At 40.5% G+C, this 24641-nt stretch overlaps 1 protein-coding gene across 11 annotated transcripts in view; it reads left to right on the top strand.

Moving 5' to 3' along the window:
• atp2b2 (ATPase plasma membrane Ca2+ transporting 2) overlaps window positions 1–24641 on the top strand; it is a 159522-nt gene that overhangs the window by 31565 nt on the left and 103316 nt on the right. For 4 of the 11 annotated variants that reach the window (XM_037793161.1, XM_037793401.1, XM_037793480.1 and 1 more), the window contains exon 1: window positions 17996–18199. The exons of 2 other annotated variants lie outside the window; for them this stretch is intronic. The gene's annotated coding sequence lies outside the window, so the exon portion shown is untranslated. Of the gene's footprint in view, window positions 1–17983; window positions 18200–24641 lie in introns of those variants that run through there. 5 more of the 11 variants (XM_037793642.1, XM_037793690.1, XM_037793781.1 and 2 more) reach the window with 3 other exon arrangements.

The following is a 24641-nucleotide window of genomic DNA, read 5'->3' as shown; positions in this document are numbered from 1 at the left end:
ACAGCTTCGCCTCATTGAGTCCATTTCCACTGGAAAGGATTTGAGGCAAGTTTTGACTCATAAAGTAATGCAGTATCAAAATGGCAGAATGCAGATAAAAAAGGATATTGCATGACTTTTTTAAAAACTGGCACTGAACATAGATTGTATCAAGACAAGACGGTATATTAGGGGCAGTATTATGAAGCGCGTCAATCTTCAAACAGTTTTGATACCCCTACTTCGACCTTTTTTCGATTTTGGGGCGTCAGATGAGGACCCAGCAATCAAAGCTGTTTTTTTCTACAGCCACAGTACCTGTTTACGTATATACTGTATGGGTGGGAAAAAATCTATTCAGCTATGTATTTTTTTACGCTTCTGTAATGTATTTTTGAATGCCTGAATCAATATAATTGCTTCATTTGAGGCTATGTGGAGGTAGAAGGAAGTTGCTTTTTTATTGTTGTAGTCTGAGTAACGTGATGTCATATCTGTTTCAATCTAAAACAAAGCCAAAGCAACAAAGCAGAAACTGCCGGAGGGTCCGCAGGGATACGACCTGCACCCACACATTTTAAATCCAAAGTGGTAAACACTAGACATACAGTAAAGTATGGAAACACTTTGGGTTTCACACATTGTCAGGAAAAGCAGAGCCAGACATCACGGCTAAAGCTACATGCTAACTCTGTCATGGTCAAGCCGGCAGTCACTCTCATCTCCCTGGTCAAATCGGCCGATGCTACAACTGCATCCATATACTGACATTTATTTTAAATGCATTCAAACATCCCCGATTTAGCTGACGGGGAGAGCTGGCAACGGATTTGGCAGATAGAGTAAGTATACACAAGTGACTATGTCCGGTTTTCAAAGTGAACTGTGCAATGGAAATAACATTAATCGGATTATATTCACCAGAAGTATAAAGCATGGTACATGTCCCTTGTGAATTAAAAAGATGACTGATATATTTGACTTCAAGACATCTCTGACGACATACAGACACAAAATCAGGTATTTTTACTGTATACATTTTTCCCATGGTGTAGTGTTAAATCATAATATCGAATTGCAATACGTAAAAATCGCAATACAAATTGAATTGACACCCAAGTGTTGTATACTCTAATTCGTTCTATGAATTATGTTAATTTAGTTAGCCTACTGACTGTTTACTGTTACTATGGCTACAGCTGACAACTGACATTAACTCCATTAGCTTAGCTTAAATCTTTATAAATAATACAATTGTAATTCTGCAATACTGAATGGAAACAACTACTGCCAACAACTATAAAACTATAGATCTGAACTGTTGCGTTGTCATATGTCAGATACTAAAAACAGACCCTTAGTAGTTACGTTAACATAACAGACCCCCGTATCATCTATCATGAATGTTTACTGACATCTACTGGTCATAAAAGTTAACTTGCTACATAAACCTAACATCGGCGATTAATTAACATAGTATAGAGTTATGATTAGCTCTGCTTTATGTGACTTTCACCCACCTGGAAGAAAACATATAAAATGAGATGAGCTGGCTGGTGCCCAGTGGCTTTACTGGTCTTCAACTGACAAAAGCAGCAGCTTGCACCCAACAACTCCTGCCTTATGTAATGTTACTCAAATAGAAATGTACAGAAAATTAATGGAGCGTATCTGTAAAGCATACAAACCTGTGCCTGCCTACATATAAATAGTGATGCCTGCAGTGCGCTACAGGAGCATCAGTTGACATGCATCAAATGAGGCACGCCAATAATCGCTTTCAGAGCATTTGCCCCTCATCCTGAGGACCTCCATTTGAATAGAAATGGCTAATGACAGAGTGATACATTTTATCACTTAAAAGGATTGGGGCTCTTGTCTGATTACTTCCTTGAAGGTGTCATTCAAGATTAGTCTCTCTCTCTCTCTTTCTCTTTGTCCCTGTCTTTTTCTCTGTCTCTTTATCTCTGTATTTTTTTATCCTGTCTTTCTCCCTCTTTCTTTTCCACCGTGTGTGTCTCTCTGCTCCGTCCAGGACTGTGTCGGAACCAAGTGACCACGAGGAACAGTGATTTGAGTTTAGTTAGTTGGATTAGCATAGTCAGGCTTGTTAGTGTTTGATTCTCATATTCAATGATATACCTCTATTATCTATCCAATTATCTATCTATCCAAAAGCAAACATTTCCAACACAATCATTTTTGTAAGCAATTATCTAATTTAATTGTAGTTTGTGATTAAAAATTGTAATTGTAACTTCTAATGTGAGTCTTCATGCCAGCAATCACTTTATGTAGTTATTATTTGTAGCAACTCGGTTGTTATAGTCCTCCATCAGGGATCAAAGTATAATTACAACCAAGTAGGAAAGTTAGTCATCTGCATTTCTTTTGCTAATATAATTTTGTAAAATGAAAGCATGCTGATACTCACAGGCATGTTAATATGCTTTGTTTTTATCCACCATAACAGCACATTTCTCAGTTTCTCATATGCTTAAATGTGTCGGTGTAAAATGTCTGCATCATCTTGTCTTTTAAAACAAAGACAGCAAAGCACATTCTGAGAAATTGAGTATTGTACCATTTTGTTTCTATGTAATAGATTTTGTTCTAGCCTGTTTACATGTTAAAACATTTAGCAGGAGCAGAATGAAAATTGCTGTAATGCAAAAGGCTTATTTAGTCAAAAACAATGCAGATTGAAAATGTTTTGTTCGTACTAGCTTAATAGACCAATCTTTTTTAACAAGCACAGAATGTCTGCGCTAAGAGCTGCTTGGTGTGTGTGTGTGTGTGTGTGTGTGTGTGAGGTTGTACTCTGTGTAGCCTATGTGAGCTAGCATTATTCTCAGTGCCAGGCAGATCAGTTGCATAGCAACAAGAACTTTTTGAGGGCAGGATTTCTTTTACCAGTGGAATGTGTCAGAACAGTAAAAATGGAAAGAGAGAGATACGTACTGTACAAACCCCCAAATTCACATATCCAGGTTTAGAAAATCACACAAAACAGATGGGTTGTAATTAAAGAAATCAAAGTCTAAATATTAAGCCCTGGAAATGCAACTGAAGATTTTGTTCAAGTATGACTTTTAAAGATCAGAACATCACAAGTAGTAGTACTAATATCGATCGTCGACTCCATCTGCGTTCTTTTCCGGGTTTTTCAAATGGAAACGCCAACTCAGCTGTTAAGGGCAGTGTCCAGCTATAAGCGCTTTTTCCCTGAGGCCAGTGATTTTTTCTAAATTCTTTGCAGTGGGAGCGCAATCAGTAAGGGTTAAGGTCTGATTTGTTGTGGGGTTGTATGTACTCCCATGTTCTGCATGGTAAAATTGCTGTTTTTATCAATAGAGGCTGGCGACTTTGAAGAGAGTGATATAACGGCTTTAGAGCCCCGTCGGAAAGGACTGTCTGATGGTGAGGTAAAGCGTCTGTGGATGGGAGCAGCAGAAAAACACATTTTAACCACCTAAAAAAAAGCCCACCTCAACAATCAATATCAGTTTAAATATACGCTTTATTTAGATTATTTTCACCGCTTTACCTTGCCGTGAGACAGCCCTTTACGATGGAGAACTGAAGCCAGTATATCACTCTCTTCAATGCCACCAGACTCCAGTGAAAAATGCAGTAATTTTACCTCGCAGAAGACGGAAGTTGTTGGTCTACCACTGCGTTGTTCAGTTAGTTTGTTTGTGTTATTGCATGACTTTCGAATCCGAACTTACGTAGCATCCACAGCAGCACATTGCTTAGCTTCCATGCAGTAACTCCTGTCTGCTTCTCCAGACTGGGAGCATGCCGACCGCCATCTACTGTAGGTAATACACAGACTATGAATAAGGATATACTGTATGTATATTATGTAGTAACGTCCGTCGCTCGCCGTGCACATCCGTGCACATCCGTGCACATCCAATTTTTCTAACTACATGGACACGGATGGGCGGAGAAAAAGGAGAACTTTGACGAGCTTTGAGAATATATATATAAATTTATATATACTGTATATAAAAGATCCAAATGTTTCCTCGTCACAATTCTACATCAGCTCATTTCTGTGCGGCTGTCCTTTCAGAAAATATAACCAAAGCTTTACTCAGAACGCTGCTTTGTCACTTTTTGACCCGCCCGCCCATCTCCATGATATTTTCTAATGAACATTGCTAGCGGTGCTAGCAGCGTAACGTTAGCGAGTGTGTGTTCGAGAGAGAGAGAGAGACAGAGAGAGAGAAAGAGAGAGAGATAGAGAGAGAGAGATAGATAGAGATAGAGAGAGAGAGAGAGAGAGAGAGAGAGAGAGAGAGAGAGAGACAGACAAAGAGAAAGAGAGAGAGAGAGAGAGTAGTGTGTGTACAGTTTATTTATCTGTGAATAAATGCTACGTCTCCAATAACAATAAAATCGTCAAATCATATTTTAGTTGCTTTATAGGAGTTGTTCTAAATGTAACTGATTGTGTTAAATGGGCATATGATATCGTCTCATATCGATCGCAGGCCCCTGATTTGAATCAAATCAAAATTGTATCATGGCAGACTTTGTGATATCAGCAATTTGTATCTTTGTCCAAAGAATCAATATAATATCATATTATGATGAAACTTGTGATTTGTTTGTGATCAAACACTTTCAGGCTGTATTAAAGTGATGGTCTGTACTGTAAAGCTGCAATAAGAAGTGGTATTAATGACTGTAGAGTGCACGTGTATGCATACATGTGTTTTGAATGGTGCCAGAGGTCAGAGCAGAATCCAGTTAAACAAGCTTGTTTCTTGCTGGAGATGAGCTCCCTCCTTCCTACTGTATATCCTTTATTTCTGTAAGGTGTTGTGAGTTAGTATTTGTGTTTCTTTCTCCTTCTATTTCATAGTCCATACTATGTATGTCTATTTACTGTGATGTTTAATCTAAATTCAAATGTCCTGAACAATTCAGAGTGCTGGGTGAGGGATGTTGCCACATTGTCAGCAAATGTCTCTTGTCAGCAGCTGGATGCAGCACAGCACCAAAATGGGGCCATCTCCTCTTTACTCTGCACCAGAGTTTTTGTTTAAAGCTACGAGTCATACAATTTATATTTCAAATAAAAAGTGTTTATGGATATATATGATGAGAAATGAGGATATCTTGGGAAAAGGTATGAGGGGGAATATTGGATTTTTCTTGGTTGGAGAAAAAACAAAAGAGATGCAATACTGGGCTTCAAAAACAAACCCTGCAAAAGCAATTTCCTTATTTCTTATTCCTTCCTCATTTACACAATTTCCTATTGGCTTTAGATTAACAGAAATTAGTTCTAATTAGAAGTAGGTCTGGCCAAAATGTAATTCAACTGAAACGGCTCTGGTCATTCTCATTGTAGCATGCAGATGAAGACACCCAGTGCAATAACTGTGCATTGCTGGCAGTAGAGCTCCATACTGTAGATAATGTAGCATGGCTATAATCTGCACTGGTGTAGTTTCACACATCAATCATTTAAATAATGTGTAAGAGTGGCACTATATTGCACTGATGTATTGCACATTGTTTTTTAGCAGTCAAATTTGCGGTTTGTCTTTGGTGTCTGTATATTTTAATGAGAGTCAAAGCTTTTTGACATTTGTGTACAGTTTTACTGTAGGTTTTCAACCATTTTTTCCACTGTAACATATAAGGCACACCACATTACTGATACAACAGTAGAACCTAGTTGACCCCACATTAAAATTGGGGGAGGGACTATAGATTGGCTTGTCTGCCCATCAATCTATCACACACAAAGCTGACAGGCAAGTAATCAAATTTTAAGACACCTCTAGGGAATAATGCATGTCGTTATTCATTTATGGCATTCTCTAAATTACACTGATTGGCCTAAGGGGGCACTGCAATGTTTGCTTAATTGTCTATATGTCGTGCTAGATATATTGGATTCTGCTGATCAGATCTGAATACAATGTTTGGAAGACTTTCACATATTATTTGCTCATTTTTGTGTTGCATATCGGGATATTTGACCCGATCTCAATTACATTTTGACAAAATATAGTGAAATCGTTGGTACGTTTCAGAATTACACTAAGGTTAAGGAACACAGTTTATGTATTAATGTCAGTACAGTACATCCCATACATGTAGGACACCAACAAATGGGAGCTAGAGTTGGCCGATTGGATGAATATAACGGCTATCAGCGATTGGCTGAGTACTTTTTTTTGGTGAGCCGCTCAGCTGCTGCTCAGCAGGCAGAGAGGGACACAGTGGGGGAAAACAACATGCCGAACTGGCATATCTTCACATCTAACTCTGTGAAATGAGGGTTTATTTTGACCAAACCAGAGTTGGTGATTGTTGGAAAGACGTATCCAGATGGTTTTTGTGAGTTTTATTTAGTTTCTATCGAGTTTGAATGAAGTGTTTTACGATGCTCTGCAGCTATAACAGCTGATCTCCCAGCTGAAACTACGCCAAACCTAATGGGAACTCCTCATCACCTTTCCGTATTACACTAAAGATGACATCTTTTTTATGTTCTGTCTCTCTCAACATCTGCATCATTCGTGGATAAAAATGTTTACATTTATCATTTGCTTGACATTTGATAGATGGCTGACTGGAACGTCAGACAGCAAGCAATAGACAAGACTGTAGGCACCATAGACAGGCATTGGTGGAGGTGTTGGACTTGTCTTCATCATGCACTCAGATAATCTGTCTCCATCTTTCTTTCCCACTCAAGGTCAGAGACGATCTGTAAAGGAGAGCGTTGCCTCTCTGTCAGCACTCTTCTCTTATTTCCCTCTTCCTCTTCCTCTATGTCTCTGCTGTCCTGTCCTGCGGTGGAGAGAGCTGCCTATCGTTCAGTGTAACTACTTGGCTCTGATTAATTGGCTGTTTAAAAAAAAAAGACAACATGGTCCTTTAAAAGTTCCCCTCACTTTAAAACAACTAATTTTAGATGGAGTCTGAAGTGTGAAGGTGCATTATTCGCGGGCAGTGAGCACAGTCAGTTCTTCTGTTGATTGTATTGGACAGGTTGTATCGGTGAGGTCGATGCATTTCCAAAGTGTTGCACTCTGTCCATACAGAACACACTCTTTTAAACCTCCTCGCTGTCAAGTGTGAGTAGCATTAGGACACTGGAGAGATGAGTTAGAAAATGCTCTTCCCTATTTAAACAAACCCCAACCACTCTGGTGTCAGTTAAATAAGGGCTTCTGACTGAAAATGCATTCTGGATCATATTCAAGACACATCACCTCATAAATAAAGCATGTGTTTACCCCAAAGTAATTGTCTAACATTGGCCTGTTTCCCAAGACAGTGGGGATAAGGTTGTCCCTTTTTACAGAGGACAAAGTTAAGCTATAATGTATCTTAGTAGTTGAAACTATCAAACAAGTAGACTCATCACTGTTTACAATTTTATTCCAATGGCAGTAGTCTCAACTCAAGAAGTTATTGTTAGTTGGTGAAAGCTTATGGTTAAAGGTCCAAGTGAAGGCCTATAGACTGGTCACTGTGATTACTCTGAGCAGCATCATGGGAATGAATTACAATATAATAAGTGTCTGATTAACTTAGTTTTTCCAAATGTTTTAAGGTTGTTCCTCCACAGCTTATTTTGGACTTGCAGTTGTTACAAATTGTGATCTTTATGTCTTATTCTGTGCGTGCGTGCGTGCATGCGCAGATCATGTTCATTTAATTGTGGGAAGCCAAAATCGTGATCACGATCAATATTCGATTAATTGTGCAGCTCTAATGGTGATTAGTTTAAACATTTTTCCAATTAAACATAGTTTTTAGACTTCACTAGTGTTTGCTGTAATTTTAGTGAGTTTCATTGACTTAGCGTAGGGTTTATCTTGCGTTTGTTGAAGTGACGTCCAGCGACTAAGAGAAATTTAGTGTGCCGTTTGTTTTTCCACAAGAAAATCAGCATAAGGGGCCCTTAAGTCATAATCATCCTTACTTAGCAAATACTTGTCTGACAATGTGTTTCAATATTGATTTAACAAGTAAATGATGTAATTACTCCTTTATACGGAAATAATGTACAAAAGCAGTGTAACAAAAGAGTATTTAAAACATAATACAAGTTATCCTGTCTTGCTGGGAAGACTATTGTATTCAACTGAGAATGAACCATATTCAATCACATTGGCTGTATCTATTCATATGCGTGTTCCAGTCTTTTTATAAACTATGTGGAATTGTCCAGCTTACAGACATGCAAGACTGATTAATCCTGTGCCACAGCTTAATCCTCACACCTCACCCCAACCAGGCATTAATTTCCCCTGGAAATGGGGGAATAAGAACTGAATATATGGCTATTTAGGAGGCAGTGTATGTGTCGAGAGGGAGAGAGAGAGAGGAGATAAATGGAAAAGAAAAAAAATCAAGGAAGCCAGGGGTAGATTAATGGCTTTGGACACCCAGCCTTTCTCGTCTGTACCTCACTGAATAGCCTACCAGCTGAACAGATTGCAGAAGCAGGCAGCTTTGTTAGATTATCAGTACAACAATGTTTTTTTTTTTTTAAAGAATTAGCTCTGCTCCCAGGGGTCAGCCAATCAGGAACAAAGACCCCCATCAGCAAGGTGATGGGTTTCCCCTGGAGGAATTGGAGCAATGAAATTAGACCTCCATTTAAACCTACTGCACATGTAGGGATGGTTTGGAAAAATGAAATGAAAATCTTGTGGACTCTAGAATATTAAAATCAAGAAAATGAATTATATCAGATTTAAATACATTCTTAGATATTTAGCTATTTTTTAATTAAACGCAATCAAATTAATTATTGTTATTTAATTACCTTAGCAATAACGTGATCAATCCAAACACTTTTTTTTTTAATCTATTAAGTATTAGGGATGAAAAATAAAAGAGGAAGCAAAGGGATATGAATTTTCATTTTGATGCCAGGTGTAAGTAGAGAGCTAGCTAATTCAATCACACCTTCCATGTGCAACCTTAACTGTCCTCTTTGTAGAAAGTCAATTACCGACATGGGGAGGAAGGAAAGTAAAAGCTCCATTTGACCTGGATGTCCTAACAGTGAGTCTTAGTCCTCCTCCCACACATACAGTTACCTCTCACCAGAGTCTTTACAACCTTCTAAAACCCCTGTGTTTGCACTTGTCAGGTGTTAAGAATGGACCACTATCATTCATTAATATTTCAGCACCAACACAAGTTCTGAGCCACCAGCCTCTCTGCACAGTTTCTGCACTGCCATTCAGCCTGTGAACATTTTGTTCAGATTTAAGAAGGGACATACTGGCAAAATAAAATGAGGTGCCCTCCTTGAATTCAGTGAAGTACGGATTAGGTCATTATTGTATTTATACAGCTAGTGCTACTGGTGATGGTTGAGTTCTGGCTGTCAGTGACAATCAGAAATATATCCACGCTGCTGTATCCTGTGTGCGAAAATGGCCCAAGCAAGCATGTGAAATATTTTTAATTTATATTGTTTGAATTTAATCTGTAAAGCACCTTAAATCAGAATATAATAAATCACATTTAATGTCGTGCATTTAGTGTTAAAAGTGATTTAATTTTGATTCATGCAGTGTTAGTAAGATAAAATCAATATCATATTTTTTTCTCACCCATATATTTTTGGCATATCGTGGCATAGTTTTGGTAGCAAATTCATTTTAAAGGCCAGTTGACACCTGTTAATTTGCCATGGTGGTCTCCAGGTATTATCCTTTAATAATAAGTGCATGAAAGCATATTTTCTTGTCATATCGTCAAGATGCTGTACCTACAAGATTTCATCACAGTACCTACATGTCTGTCTGTTTGTAAGACACAAATTGTTTCAATACTTACTGTAAAACTCTTAAACCCCTGTTTATGTTTTGGAGCACCTTGCCGAATTAATTTGCATATTAATGTCAAAAGAATCCCAAGATTACTGGGACGAGGGATGTTAATAAGTAACCGTTTAATCGTTAACCGACATTAAGAATGTTGACCGATTAATGCTAATCGGTGAAGAAACATTCAAAATTAAATAAACTGCTGAGCAAAATTCAGAGGAGCGGCTATTCATCGACAAATAAACTATACGTACACCGCCCTGCTATGTTCACAGCTGCAGCGCCGCCGACAACCCCACACTCACCGCCGCCACACACGCGGGCTGACAGACCGTATGTGTGTGACAACGGTCAGCACGAAGCCCCCAGTAAACGCTACAGCTGCGAACGTAGCACAAACACACACGGTTTATAGGACACTCGCTATCGGTACGCCAGGCTGACAGAGTAGCCAGGCAGACACACAGCTGACAACCTTGCAGCTAAACTAAATGATGCGGTGGAGACTTTTACTGGGAAAGTGGCTGCATGTATCCACAACAAGACACGCAGCATCGTGGCTGCTAACTCTCCCGGTCGGGTGAAATGGTGGATACATGCAGCTGGTGATAAATGATAGATTTAGGCTGCACTACAGCCACAGCAGAGCTGCATATAATGCACTAATCTTGTCGGTTAACGGTTAATAATCAGTTAACGAGGGTCGGTTATCGATTTAAAAAAAAAAATCAAAATTAGCATCTGTAAATAAGGATGCTAATTTTTTTTTTTTTTAAAAACAAATTCTTCTTTTTTTTTAACAGATAACCGACCCTCGTTAACTGATTATTAACCGTTAACTGACAAGATTAGTGCGTCGAAAGCAGCAGTGCGCCAGCTGCAGTGTATGAGCACAACAGACAACTGAGTCCCCAGCTCACCCGTCCGGGAGCGTTGTTGGCGAGGACATGCAGCCACTTTCCCAGTAACTCTCCACCACACCATTTAGTTTAGTTTAGCAGGTTGTCAGCTGTGTGTCTGCTCGGTGTAACGATAGCAAGTGTCCGACAAACCGCGCGTGTGTTTGTGCTACTTTCACAGCTGAAGTGTTGCCGGTGGCTTTGTGCTCGCCATTGTCACACACATACGGTCTGTCAACGCGGCATAACTTTAGCGAGTGTCCGAATTATAGACTCTCTCTCACGCTCTCCCACATGAGCAGACAAATTCTAACTTCATCCTTCTGACAAAACTCTATATTTGACACCGGGGGTAGATTTAGTAGAAAAAGGTGTCTCTGTCATTGTGTACTGTCCCCTTCTCCTCTGCCTACCCTTGCTTCTGGGTTTGTTACGCAGGAAGCTTAACTAAAGAGAATTTAAGTTCATCTCAACTGTCGGACGATGTCTCGTCTGTCTGCTGGCTCTGTGTCTGTACGTTGATGTAGGTGTTTGAGTTCTTGTGCGACTATCAGGCGTGTGTGTTTCCATTAGTCTTATGGCTTATAGCTGTCCTTGGGGAGTTAGATGAAGCTCTCCATCACTCTTGGAACAAGGACTGAGAGAAGAGAAAAAGGGACATAGCAGTGTAGAGAGAGGTATATGAGAGGAAAATGGGATGGGATGAAGAGGCGTATTGTAGAGGTGTATTGCCTGTTATGCTGGTTGTGATTGTATGAGTCACAGTATGATTGCCCACATATTAAATACCCTGATTTTTTGTTAGCCCTCTCATCTCTTGTTTCAAAACAATGGGAAGACAGAGGAGTCTCCCATGGATTTGTGAGTGGCTATTTGTGATGGTAAACTGGGTTTTGGACTGTTGGTCGGACAAAACAAGAAATTTGAAGACGTCACCACAGACTACTGAGTATTATTACCAGACATTTTTTTATTATTTTCTGACATTTTAGTGACGATCGATTAAACGAGAAAATAATTGGTAGATTAATCAATAATGAAATGATCATTAGTTGCAGCCCTAACCTGGAAGTTGATTGGTGGTATTAATGTAGGGTTTGATAGTGTAGCGCCATAAGAAAAGCCAAATTTGTTAGTGTACTGTTTAGCAGTAAAATGAGAAAGTTTGTGACCCAGCCGCTATGTTGACAACAGTCGAACCAAAACCACGCCCTGCCCACCGGCCGGAGGAAACTTTCTAATTTCACAGCTAAACGGTACACTACAAGATGTTTCTGAAAACATTTGAGGCAAGAAATAGGCATTACAGTAACAGAATATTGATTCATATTTGATCAGCGCTGCCTAGTTTGACCATCTGATCGAAGTTTGCAAGTTTCGTGAGCAGTGATTGACAGCTGCGTTAGAGACTGCTCGGGGCTGATTGGTTGTTTTCCTTCTGGCATGTTGAAATCTTGCTTTGAAGCAAATTTTCGTTGTGGCCAAACAGTGGAATTATAGCTTCTGTGTCCGTCTCGTGATACCATTGGGCCCAAAAATACTTTTTCCCATAGACTTACATTGGGAAAGAGATGTCTGTTACTCAGCGGATTTTTTTGTTGTTGAGGAAAATCAACTTCCCAGTACGAACAATTGAATAGCCCTCATTTAAATCATTAGGTTCTAAAAGTTGTAAATTCACTAATAGCCAAATCCAGAGTTATTTCCCTTCCTCCATTCATGTGAATGGAGGAAGGGAAAGAGGGCTGGGAGGCGGAGTTAAAGGAAACGCTACTGTGCCTGCTCTATGGGCCCAATGGATGCGAAAGATCACCGGAAGATCCGGGTACTTTATCACTCCACACTATTTCGGCTTCATGCGCCACTGAGCAACTCTCATAGGAATGAACTGGAGCCCTCCTCCAACGCCATGGGTTGGAGGTGGTAGAATTTGAATGAGTATAGAGCATGGGAATGGCTATCACAAACGCATAACATCATGTTTTAAGCCTTGATACACTTTCACAACTTATTTGAATTAATTAATACATTTTTATTTCTTAATGACCAGAACAACTTGACACACAGTGCTGAGTGCTGCTGAGTGCTGCATCTCAAGTTAATCTTCAGGTTCCCAGCTTTCAGATGATGTACACCACTTCTATGTGACATATATTGTTGACTTTTTATCTCTCCGTGAACATCCCCAGTCCCCAGTCCCCAGTCCCCCACCCCTATCCCTCTAAAGAAAGAGTTTGGAATGGCAAGGGGTTAAGCTATGTGTTGTTATGTGTTGTTATGTGTTTTTATTTAAGCTATGTGTTGTTATGTGTTGTTATGAAGCTCTGTAGGGTCTTGTGATTTCCGCGATGAGGAAACATGGACGGAATCGCAGAATTTGATCATAAAAATGAAATCAATTGTTAACTGTGGAATTTGCCAAAATGTGGACACAACTAATAAACATTAGGGTTTTCCCTGCCATTATAAGCGTTTGCTTCACAGCGCCTAATGAACAGAAAAAAACTATGCTACTTTGTTTTGGTGTAATTCAGGGGCAAGCTGCTTCTGTCGCTTGGGCTAGTGATTGTAAAATGTACACACATAGAGAATCGCAAACTGGTTAATCAAACACCGGCAGCTGGTGCTTATGGAGAGCTCTGATCTGATATATTTTAATAAAATACAGGATACAGTAGAGCACAGAGGCCGTTTCCATGCTGACCTGCGCCCGTGTCTGCCTGTTTATTCACCATAGGAGCGCAGAGACCCCGCAGATCCCAGCGGGACATCAGTTGAGTAGGCGGTCGTCAATGTGGCCCAGGACACATTCGTGTACACACTGCTAAAAGAATGTGGCCATTTGTGGCCCAGACCACCTCTGACTGTGGTCTGAAAGATCCGATCTCAATGCGTCCTCAATGCATCTTGAGTGGGTTCACACCTGTCCTTAAAGCTGTCCACTTGTGATCCGATCACTGAGGACGCATGTTAATACCAGGTCTGAACAGGCCTATGTTCTGTACCAATGAAAAATATTCAGAAACCAGGATAAGATGAATGCCACAGTATCCTGGTTTCTGCTTGTTCTACTTGAGTACTCCAGGTAGTATAACCATGTTTTTAGGTTTCTGAAATCAGAATAAGACATTTACATGTGCAACACATAACTTTGATTATCTAAAATACAGATTATAACCAGGATACTAGCGCACATGTAAACATACTCTATTCTCTGAAACATTCTAATGTCTTGGGGGCTGGTTTTGCAAATTGCCGATACATGTATTTGTTCTGCAGGACTCTCTCTAATATTCATGTATGAGTCACTAGTTATTGGTCTTGATTTGAGAAAAAGTCAAAATTAATATGAAAGATAATGATCTGATGTTCCAAAGTGCTGCTTGCATCTTAGCACAAAGTTGTAGAATTGGCAGTGGGCTTTCACTCCTCATAACTGTCAGAGATTATTACTTTAAGGAAGTACAGACATGCAATGTGTGAGTAATATATTAGATAAGAGGGAGTGTGTGTGATGGTGACCTCTCATAGAGAAAGGTTAGAGACCTTTGGGAGTCATTTCATTAACCGCATGCTTGTGTGTGAGCGTGTGCCCGCACACACACACACACACACACACACACACACCATGGTTTTATTTTACTAGGGCACTCAGGAGATGGTCTAAGGCTTCCGCAATTAATAAGGCTAATGGTTATTGGCTGGTGGCTGGTGACCAGGATATGAGATGTCTGATTGACCGGAGGTAAACATGGCAATTTATGGGTTAACAGATGCCTTCTGGAAGGAAATTGAGCTTTTATGGGAAGGAGGGAAGAAGTAATTTATAGAGAGAAGGACAAAAAGGATGAGGAGCCTTATTCTAATGTGTCTAATAGACTTCTTGAATGACTGTCATTTAATTAAGATGGATGGCATGAATTTCTCTTAAGCTAAATACGTGTGTGTGTGTTTTCTTTAATGCGAAGGCGTGCCTGCAGCATCTATTTAAAATTGGCCTACCTGCGGGATTTTGGGTGGGGAGAAGTTGACTTTCATATAACTGAGACAAGTACTATAGTTTATTTCCTCTAGAAATGAGGTGTGACGTTGTACTTTTTAGCAGGAAGGCTGTAAATCCGTATCTTTCTGAACATCTGAGTTCATAAACCATCTCTTTTGCTATTTAAACGTAAAATGACAATGACAAGGACATTGTACATGTGACATCAAATAGGAAATCCAAACGAGGGCAATGTCATGATGCGTTGTGATTCATGGCATGTGGGTGGAGCAAGATGGTGATTTTGTACGGGTGGTCTCGGCCGTGCAGGACAGGTACCCCCAGCTCTGGCTGCCTGTGATGTTATTGTCCTCTCTTGCTCTTTCTCACAGGTTTTGGTGCACTGCAGCCCTGAATTCTCTCAGACGTGCTGCATTGATATTCAGGGCCTGTTTCTGATCCCCATCACTGCTCTTTCTCTCGCTCTCTCTCCCCCCTTTATAAACTCTCTCTCTCCACCTGCCCCGTCAATGATAAATGGTCCTAACAGTTGTTCTTTAAAACTTATATTGTCCACACCCGACTATATGCTTCGTCACTAAACAACATCATTGTATATGAACTAATGTACTCAAAGTTAAGACAAAGTTATCCAGTCACCTCAATAACACAAAATGCTAGTCAAACACCTGTACTTCTATTCTATACTATTATATTTTAGTCCACATGTCTTCTTCTGCATTGCCGCAGCTACTGTGGCAACTCTCTCCTGGTGATGCTGAAGTCAAGGTGTTGCTTTGATGGGTAATCTCCTTTTTGTCCACCTTCCCTTAAATGATCGTAATTTGAATTTTTATGTCATCAGATTACATAAAAAGTGTGCACAGTGTCCTTAATTAGACCAATTCACCTACACATTATATAACTCTAGGGCTGTCAATCGATTAAAATATTTAATCCTGATTAATCGCATAAATATCCCTGATTAATTGCGATTTTTTATCTGTTCAAAATGTACCTGAAAGGGAGATTTGTCAAGTATTTAATACTCTTATCAACATGGGAGTGGGCAAATATGCTTGCTTTATGCAAATGTATGTATATATTTATTATTGGAAATCGATTAACGACACAAAACAATGACAAATATTGTCCAGAAACCCTCACAGGTACTGCATTTAGCATAACAAAAATATGCTCAAATCATAACATGGCAAATTCAAGCCCAACAGGCAACAACAGCTGTCAGTGTGTCAGTGTGCTGACTTGACTATGACTTGCCCCAAACTGCATGTGATTATCATAAAGTGGGCATGTCTGTAAAGGGGAGACTCGTGGGTACCCATAGAACCCATTTTCATTCACATATCTTGAGGTCAGAGGTCAAGGGACCCCTTTGAAAGTGGCCATGCCAGTTTTTCCCCACCAAAATGTAGGTACCAATGGATTCCTTAGGATTTGTAGTTTCATATGATGTCCGCATCTTCCCTCTAGCTTTAAAACTGAGTACAACCACTACAACCTCCGAAAGATCGATTGCGGTAATGCGTTAACTTTGACAGCCCTTAATAATACATATACAGTTTTTAACTGCAAATATCCAAAAAGCAACATTAACAGCTCTAATAAGCTGGTTGAAGTTTGAGTTTCTTTAAAGTGATCCTTTGCAGTAAAAGTCCAGTGCAAGACATGGTGTCTCAGATTAATCCTAGCCACAATGGGATGTCTGCAGTAGTTGAGGCTTGTTAAGCAAGCAAGCCTGATAGCTTGACATTAACCGTGACAGTATCTGGCCTTTCATCCACCAGCCACACAGTAGCCTCTCTTTGTTGCAAACTTTGTGCTGAACGTTTGTGCTTTTGTGACTCAGCTTGTCAGATAACCGAGGATGTACTCCAGCGGAACAATTGTGCAGCAGTAGTTCTACTGTACAGCATGTAAAAAAATGAGACCTCTACAATACTGTACGTATGTCAGCACATGCTGGATGTGCTGGATGCAGCCCAGCCTGGATGTGCACAGCTCAGCTCTCTTTAACCTGTATTCATCCTAGTGGGGATAACCCGAAGTGGGGGGGAATGCTGCTAGTGATGCTGTCCAACATCTGATATTTACATAATACACCTGTGAAACAACAGGGGGGAGAGAGAGTGTTACACAGTGAGGAAAAGAAATAGACACTGACAAAACAGAGAGGAAAAAAAAACAGAAGACAAATAAGAGAGAGATAGAGAGAGGGGGGCGGAGGGGGGGGGGGGGGGGGGGGGGGGGGGTAGCAGTTTGACACAGTAAGGCTGCCCTCCTCCTCCTCCCCTTCTCTCCCTGCAAGCTTTGACAGGATGAGATGTGGGATAGTGACGTGACGGCAACATGACACAAAGCTGTTATCCTCTCCTGTCGAGGCTGCTGGCTTGCTGGATAGCCAGATGACTGGTTGGGGCAGAACAGGTGTGTTTATTCGTGTGTGTGTGGATGAGCCAGTCACACAGGCAAACAAAAGCATTATGTCCTGCAGCCATCATGTCCACTGGGGTGAGCTGTATGCACGTTTGCATGTGTTGTACAGGTATCCCGATCTGCAGAAGACAAGAATGAGCCTGACAACGATCCGTGTCCTTGAAAGTTACCCTGCCCTCCTGCTATTCCCTCTTCTCTATTTCTGTTTTTCACACAATCACTGGCTCCTTCTTTACCTCGGCATCTTTCGCTCTTGTTTCTGCCTTTACTGCCTCCCCTTGACCTCTCTTTTATAGTCCTCCTCCTCTTGCTCCTTTCACCTTTCTTGCTCCAGTGCGTCCTCTTCTACATCATCTATCTATTCTATTTCCCTCCTCCGACCCTCGCCCCCTTTTTTCTGTCTCTCTTCCCTCTTCTGTCATTTCTGAGACGAGGTTGTGTGCATGTCTACAGAGGACCTCCTGCTCTGCTCTGAGGGCAAAATGTCACAGAGAGGGAGTAAGAGAGAGAACCACGGAGAAAGAGAAATGTCGAGAATATCTGTTGTATCTGTTCCCTCTTTTCTTTTGTTTTTTCTCCATTCTTCCATCCTTTCATCTCTCTCTATCCTCATCAACCCATCCATCAATTTATCTTTCCATCTATCTATCCCTCTATCCAGTCAGGGAAAAGCTTCGTCAAGTGAAGAGCAGCCTCTCTGCTATGCAGCACTGTTCACACACACACACACACACACACACACACACACGCACGCAGACACAGACACACAGACACACACACACACACACGCCCACCCCTGCCGCCTCCCGACATGGTACAGGCTGTGCATTGAGACAGCCCCAGCTGAGGCAGTGGCAGTGAGTGTGCAGCTTAGCGAGTCTCCACACACACACGCACACCTACACTCACTCACTCACACACACATACACACACACACATACCGCACACCACCGCTGTGGTTTTAGTCCGCTGCTGCATGTGCCGTTGCAATATCATTTTGAGGTGGGAGGATTTTCACGTCACGGTGATGGTGCCGGTGATAACCTTGCTGCCATGTAAGTATACATTGTCCTCGTGTTAAAAACGTGAGTAAATGAAACAGCTTATCTGTTTGCTGGTTTCGTTAGTCGCTTTTTCATTCTGTCGGCGTTAATCATCTGCATGCCGGGAGGCTGTGATGTGTGAATATTCATCTGTACACGTTGTTCCGTGTGTGTCTGTGGTTTGTGGGTGGGTGTGCAAGAACATGGATAACGTTGTAGCCCTGTAGCAGTAGGCAAGGTAGTTGAGAAGCAGGTGATCTGTTAGAGAGATGATCTGAGGTAGAAATATTTCTCCTGCAGCTTGGATCTGTTTGATCGGTGTCCATGTACTGTATCTATATTTTCATCATGCAGATATATATATATATATTACACAAATATATGTATAGGCTATATGTACATCTACATGCACATTTATATCATGCATGTTGTGTAGGTCCATTCTCTATGTCAAACTCTGATTTTTTCGAGAAATCAGATCATCTTGTCTTGTGATTTCTCAAGATGAAGATGTTTTATCACACACCTCCTCTCTCAGTCGGGCCATCTGTTGGCTGCATGCAGTCTCTCTTCTCTGTCACACTTACTGACTGGTTCTGTCACAGCAGCAGGCTTCGCTGCCGTAACTGATCATGTGTGTTTGCCGGCTAGCTGTCTTCACCGCATTAGCTAACTGACTATTTGGCATGGTGACTGAATTAATAGGGAACATTATCACCTCTCCTCCTTGATCTGTTGGCTGTCTGTTTTTCTGGATGGCTGGCTCCGTGGCTGATTACAGTCAGTGGCCAATGAATTGGTAATTTTTCACCGGCTTGTTAGTTGAATGTTTTCTTGCTCGTCTGATCAACTGACTGATCATCACACCGACTGACAGACAGGGTCACTGGCTTGTTGTTTGGTTGGCTGACTTGTCAGTCACTTCAGTAGACAGTCAGTTAATCAGTGTGTGCACCCCCCCAAAAAAAAAAAAGAAAACCATTCAGAGAAGCGTCAGTACAGCTAGGCAGTCAGTCACACAACCAGTCAGTCTTTTGCTTAGCCACCACGTCGTTCAGCCATTCATGCATTTATTCAGTCATTTAGTCAGTCGGCCACACCGTTAGACAGGCTGTCATAGGAAATTGATTGTGCCTGTGTTGGGGCTGGGATGACTGTGTGACCTCAACCACCAGCTCCACTGCACCAAGGCAGCCAGACAGCTCACAAGCAGAGTGTCAGTCCTCTTTCTGTACCTTTCTCCCTCACTCTTTCTCTCACTCTGTCTCTTTATGACCCGTTGGACTCACAAAACATGCAGGTGATAAGACATTAATGAAGTAAAGCACAGGCAAATGTGAGAAGGGAAGGGAAATTTGGAAAAAAAAGTATGCACCTGCTGTTTCATTGTCCTCTGAAACTTCATGCCCTTTAACAATTTTACACATGTGATGACGTTATATAGGATAACAGTAGCACGGCAAGCACGCAGTGACATATTACTATTTTCTGTAGATAATACAGGCATAAAATGATGTAAAGTCACCATGTGAACTTTAACCAGTCCTTCACTTGCAGTTTGGAAATAACAAGATCCCCTTTTTCCATGTGAATGCATACTGTACACACAAAAATGTACGTATATAGTATTTTTTTTATGCTCCTGAAATTTGTGATTTGTAAATGTGATTTAACATTCATTAAACGGAACAGCAGATGTGTACAAGAAAAAAACAAACAGCCTACAGAGAAAATCCATACCTTGCTCTGCTCTGTCATATCTCATGTAGTCTGGGGAGAATCTGTTAGCGTCGCAGTGCATTACATTTTTGCTGTGTCATCATCACCTCGTGTAGCATAGCGACAAACACTAGCAGACTTGACAGTCATTTTTCCACAAAAAAAAAAAAGAGACTTGACCCAAGGACAGGTAGAGTAAGTATTTATTAAGTTGTTCTGGTCTTGTTGGTAATAACAAATGACAGGTAACATTATAAATAGCTTATTTTGTAAGCTTGTCTACCAGTGGAATAATTATTAGAAAACAGAGGAGAGGAAAGAAAAGGAGAAGTGAGAGGGGGGAGTGTAGGTAGGAGAAGGCTGTCATGCTGTTTGAGGATTTAAATTCAATTCTTATTCCTCATCCAAATGCAAACCTCAATTCTCTATTAAAGTACCAATGGTCTAAGGATAGAGTGTTGGTCTAACGCTGTACCGATTATAAAGCTCTTTGAGGAACATTTGGGATCTGGGGCAACTTGACTACACTACTAATATAGTCCTTTAGATGTTATATTTCTGCTTTTGTAGATTTGATTTATTTATTTTCTTGCTTGCTTTCTAAAGTTTTGTCTAAAATGAAAAAAACTATTTTGGATTTGGGACTACCTCATGAACCTTGAATAAAGACAAGATGGGTTGAAAGGCAGAGTTTAAGCTACTGCAGGCAGTCACTTGACACTGACACCCACTTCCTTTGAGTGTAATGTCACATTGCTGGATCTAGAGACAAGCATCTGTGTTTTTCTAATTAATCTTATCCAGATAAAAAGACTTTGAGTTCCACTCACCGATTATGTGCGAATCTGACAGCATTGATTGTGTTTGTGAACATGCACGTGTATGTGTGTGTATGTGTGTGTGTGTGTGTGTATATGACTCAGTAAGAGACAGTGATTAATAGCTTTTTATCTATCTCTATTCCTGACTCGTCAGTCATTATATTCTTGGTGTGCTGCCTGGCGATTGGTTCAGGAGTTTTTTTAGAAACCTTGTTTCACACACTGTTAGGTTCCATATGTGTGAGTTGCTTCTATACAGTGTGTGAGTACAAAGAGTACAGAAGCAAAGAGTCAAAACTGGAGCATTTTTGACAATGGCTGCTAGATGGCACTGCGGTAGCGCTGCCGCTATTTTGGACTAAAAACACCCAGTACGAACACTTAAATAGTCCTCATTTAAATCATTATGTCTTAAAAGTTATAAAATGAACTAATAGCTGATCCAGAGTTATTTTCCTTGGTATAATGAATGTGCCTCAGACCCACGGGACTGCACCGCCCTGCACGCTTACAGACGTAGGCAAAATTGTTGGTACCCTTCCGTTAAAGAAAGAAAAACCCACAATGGTCACTGAAATAACTTGAAACTGACAAAAGTAATAATAAATAAAAATTTACTGAAAATTAACTAATGAAAATCAGCTATTGTTTTTGAATTGTGGTTCAACAGAATCATTTTAAAAAACAAACTAATGAAACTGGCCTGGACAAAAATGATGGTACCCCTAGAAAAGATGTAAAATAATGTGACCATAGGGACATATTAAACTAAGGTGTGTCCTGTAAATAGCATCACAGGTATCTTCAAACTTGTAATCAGTCAGTCTGCCTATTTAAAGGGTGAAAAGTAGTCACTGTGCTGTTTGGTATCATGGTGTGTACCACACTGAATATGGACCACAGAAAGCTAAGGAGAGAGTTGTCTCAGGAGATCAGAAAGAATATTATAGACCTTCATGTTAAAGGTAAAGGCTATAAGACCATCTCCAAGCAGCCTGATGTTCCTGTGACTACAGCTGCACATATTATTCAGAAGTTTAAGGTCCATGGGACTGTAGCCAACCTCCCTGGACGTGGCCGCAAGAGGAAAATTGATGACAAATTGAAGAGACGGATAATACGAATGGTAACCAAAGAGCCCAGAACAACTTCCAAAGAGATTAGAGGTGAACTCCAAGGTCAAGGTACATCAGTGTCAGATCGCACCATCCGTCACTGTTTGAGCCAAAGTGGACTTAATGGAAGACAACCGAGGAGGACACCAAATCATAAAAAAGCGAGACTGGAATTTTCCAAAATGCATATTGACAAGCCACAAAGCTTCTGGGAGAATGTCCTTTGGACAGATGAGACAAAACTGGAGCTTTTTGGCAAGTCACATCAGCTCTATGTTCACAGACGAAGAGATGAAGCATCCAAAGAAAAGAACACTGTACCTAATGTGAAACATGGAGGAGGCTCGGTTATGTTATGGGGCTGCTTTGTTGCATCTGGCACAGGGTGTCTTGAATCTGTGCAGGGTGCAATGAAATCTCAAGACTATCAAGGCATTCTGGAGCGAAATGTGCTGCCCAGTGTCAGAAAGCTTGGTCTCAGTCGCAGGTCATGGGTCCTCAAACAGGATAATGACCCAAAACACAGCTAAAAACACCCAAGAATGGCTAAGAACAAAACATTGGACTATTCTGAAGTGGCCTTCTATGAGCCCTGATCTAAATCCTATTGAACATCTGTGGAAGGAGCTGAAACATGCAGTCTGGAGAAGGCACCCTTCAAACCTGAGACAGCTAGAGCAGTTTGCTCACGAGGAGTGGGCCAACATACCTGTCGACAGGTGCAGAATTAATTAATTTTCAGTAAATTTTTATTTGTTATTACTTTTGTCAGTTTCAAGTTATTTCAGTGACCATTGTTGGTTTTTCTTTCTTTAACGGAAGGGTACCAACAATTTTGCCTACGTCTGTATATGACATATCCCGTTCTGCCAGCTTCCTGCTAGCTGTATGCGGCTGTAATAATGGATATATTGTCTGTAACTCATCACTTTTATTATCTTATAATACCTCCATGGTCTGTATGCTGTAAGCCTGTACCGTGGTGGATGTATTAACGTCTCTGTTCCCAAACAACCGGCTATCGGCCAGTAGCTAGTAGCGCTAGTAGCATGACAGAAACAGAATTTAATATAGTTGTAGGCGGACGTTTAACTGGCGCCATTATGGTAGGCGACTCGATTACATTTCAAAATGGCGGACACGTAGGTCTGTTGCTGGGTGATGGTGTTGCAATGGAAAGTATAATTTACCTTCACTTCTTAGCAATACACATTCTTTAGTGAGTATAAATGCATTCACTTTTGTACAAGCTGATTCCAGACTTCTGCTTCTGTCTTGTTCACGTCAGTAAGACGGGAAGTCAAGCCATGGGTGATTAACCTTTCTGGGCACTTTTGTTGAGCAGGCGCAAAGCTATTAGAGCTATTAGTTACAAAGTTGGAGGGTTATGTTTTGTGGGCATGTAGGCATGTTTGATCATTTTGTAGCTTCAAATGAACTCACTTACACAGACTTTTTCGGAGCATCACAGCTAATGCCGTGTTTATGCAGGTCAAATGGTATAGTGCAATTTTGATATTCGTTTTCTCATTTCAAATTCATCTTCAAAGAGCAGTTTTCCTGGCTTTACTTGGTGGAGGTGCACACTCTATCACTTTGACGTACATTTTTCATCTGTCAACATTTAAATGTACGTGAAATACAATTATTTTTAATGGTTTGTTGGGGTTGAGGATTTAACATGAATTGCTGTCTGTCACAGTGTCTTTTTTATACTACCGCTGGGGGCACCAAAGTCAGGAATTTTTAAAGTCCTACAATTAGTTTTTATTTGGCAATGCTACACTTGTACATCTACAGTATTTGTGTTTTTTGCATGTAACATGTTGCAGTGTGATTGTTTGCGTTTGCCCTGCTATTATTAGCTGTTGTTTCACTCTCCCCGCTTTCTCCTCTTTCCATATGATCAAATAAAGGAGCAGGGAGCAATAGTAAAGTAATGATATCGGCTTGTATCATGTCATCACCAGCTCACACTCTGATGATGTATGACTTATAACATTTTATAGCCACACTTGTACTGCCATAACAACACAGATGTGGTATCCTGTGCCCATCTCAAGATGTACAATAAAATGTCACGCTGTAAGATGGTAGTTCGGAAACACACATTTCCGGGGTTTGTACTTGTTAGGGATTTGTTAGAATGCAGTAGATCCAGATAAGTAGTAGAGATTTTTGCACTTGGGATGTAATTGGCAAACAAAATTGTTTTAAATGTCCCCTAATGTTTTAAAAATTTCAGATAAAAAGGTACATTCTCAGTTCAACTATCTGTGCTACAACATTGTCTGATAATGACAATGTGACCATGTGTGCAATGAAAAACACTATTAAAACAAAATTATACCATTAAAGGGATAGTTTGGGTGTTTTGAAGTGGGGTTTTATGAGGTATTTATCCATAGTCAGTGCATTACCTACAGTAGATGACAGTTGGCACGCCCCTAGTTTGGAGAAACAGACAGGAGTACCGACACTGGAGCAAAGCAATGTACTGCTGTGGAGAGGGCCAGCGGCAAAACATAATTTAGCCACCTAAAAGAAAGGCTCACCTAAAAAAAATTCAATATCTGTTTAAGTGTACGCTATATTTAGAATATTTACCGATAGGGAACTGAACTGAAAGTGAAACGTATCAATACTGTTTTTGTCAACGGAGTCTGCTGGCTTTGAAGAGAGAGCACAAGTTTCACTTTCAGTTCAGTTCTCTGTTGGAAAGGGCTGTCTGACGGCAAGACAAAGCAGTGAAAATATTCTAAATATAGCTTTCACTTAAACTGATATTGATTTTTTTAG

Source organism: Sebastes umbrosus, chromosome 1 (genome assembly GCF_015220745.1).
Source record: "Sebastes umbrosus isolate fSebUmb1 chromosome 1, fSebUmb1.pri, whole genome shotgun sequence".
Classification (NCBI taxonomy): Eukaryota; Metazoa; Chordata; class Actinopteri; order Perciformes; family Sebastidae; genus Sebastes; species Sebastes umbrosus.
The sequence above is the reverse complement of the archived record's forward strand: the minus strand, read 5'-3'. Positions and strand labels throughout refer to the sequence as shown.